We start from the raw sequence: 1,997 nt of genomic DNA, 5'->3' as shown, positions 1-1,997 counted from the left end.
GATCGAGATTTAAAAAAATTTACCATTCCACGACGACCAAGCTCTTTACCAGATCCTTCTGATTCTTGTCTCTCATTCTCAACCACCGAATCCTAAGTAAAGGTTGTTATACAAAATTGAATCAATTTGAAAAGAGGAATCAATGGAGGAAGAAAAAAAATAAAAAATGAAATCGTATATACCTGAGCGGAGATGGAAGAAACGAAGATGAAGCAGAAGATGGTGGAGATGAGAACCAAACGGGTAGGGTTTGAAAGCAAACCCATGAGTGATGCGAGAGTTTTGCTAGATCTGTTATTTTCGCGAAAAATGGATGAATCTCTCTCTCTCTTCAAAAATTTTCTCGGGAAAGAGCGAATCTGAGGAAATTGGGATCTAGAAATTTGAAAAAGTACTTACGGTTTAGAAGAGGAGGAGGAGCATTGGAAGAATCGATCGGTGATGAGCTTTGGAGCGTGTGAAGCTGCTCCGAAACAGAGAGATCTGTGCGGATTTGAAGCTCTCTAGTAGTGGGATTTTTAATTAAAATTAACTCAGTTTTTTAATGATAACTCAGTTCATATTTATTACGTAGTTTAAGAAAAAAGAAATGTTTATATAAAAATTGGCAAGTATTTTAAGAAATTGAACTATATACTGAAATATTTTATTTTTATTTTCTGTCAAATATACTGAAAGATTTGAAAAGAATAAAATTGAGAGTACAGTATAATATGCCTTCCGTATTTTATAGGAGTATTTGATTACTTATTGAGAGTAATTGACAAAACTAATAAAAACTATTTAATTTTGTATTGAAAATTGAAAACATCTTATAAATTTTTAAAAAATATATTCTAAAATCTAAAACATCAACAAATTTAAAAAACGGAGGTACTAATATTTGTATTCCTAGGAATCATCATGCTTTGTCATATCTCTCTCGAACATATTGTTATTAACCACCACCAAATTGAACATACTCTATAGCTCAATTCCAAGTTCAGATAGTTATGAAGATCTCACTATACATGGAATATAACTTGCCTTATATAAAGTTAGAAATCACTACATTGTCTATAATGTATCTTTTTCTTCATGTCATCTCTTCGTTTTGGTTTATCATATCTAATAGAAAACAAGATCAGTAGAGATATTTGGATAAATTGGAGAAAGATCAAGTGACGATCGTAACTTTTAATAAATGATATATTTTCTGTAAACATGAGATCTGATAATTTTAGCAGTGACATAAGACGTTTTATTGTTTGGTCGTGGTTAATTTGGTTATCTTTGTAAACTTTTACATTTTGGTTGTTGCTTAAAGAATCATTTTTTATATAGCTCTTCAGAATCCAAATTACAAAACTCAGTATTTTTGTAATGGAAATGTCTAATTTTATAGTGTTTACATAATTACTAATATTGGTGTTTTGACATCTCTACTTCATTCGTTGTCTCTGACTCCGGGTGGTAGATAGTGTTCTCTGTGTCCTATATTTCTTTCAACATTAATGTACGTATTCATTCCCAAAGCGTAGAAATAATTTTTAGTAACCAAAAATATGGATTTTTTCACCAATTCTATATTTTGTGCCTTTTAATTGCTACCATGATGAATTGTGGAGAAGATACGAACATAAATCATGCCAAAATGTTTTTAACAAACATGGTAAAAATCAGTTTTATTGCCTATTTTGTTCCCTATTAATTAACAAGTTACATGTACATCAAGTTTACAAATGAAGTAGAGATGTCAAAACAACAATATTCAGAAGCAAGTTACATGTGCATCAAGTTTACGATTGAAGTAGAGATGTCAAAACACCAATACTGAGAAGAAGTTACATGTACATCAAGTTTTTTTTTTACCTTTTTCTTTCTTTAATGTTTGTTTTTATTGGTCTCGATTGAAAAAACCTGGAAAGTAAAACCACTGAATCAAGTTAAAACTTAAAAGAAAAAAATTTCATTCCTTTGTGAGTCAAGAAAACGGTCGTTTGTTTTTTCGTTTTTAC

The 1,997-nt window shown here is 30.2% G+C and overlaps 1 long non-coding RNA gene across 1 annotated transcript; it reads right to left on the bottom strand.

The window, feature by feature from the left end:
* LOC104732574 lies at positions 7–545 on the bottom strand. Its single transcript, XR_758898.2, has 3 exons — positions 400–545; positions 183–291; positions 7–92 (listed from the first exon to the last, which is right to left on the bottom strand). It is a non-coding gene; the product is annotated as an uncharacterized LOC104732574 (long non-coding RNA).

The sequence above is a fragment of the Camelina sativa genome, chromosome 12, assembly GCF_000633955.1.
Source record: "Camelina sativa cultivar DH55 chromosome 12, Cs, whole genome shotgun sequence".
NCBI lineage: Eukaryota > Viridiplantae > Streptophyta > Magnoliopsida > Brassicales > Brassicaceae > Camelina > Camelina sativa.
The sequence above is the reverse complement of the archived record's forward strand: the minus strand, read 5'-3'. Positions and strand labels throughout refer to the sequence as shown.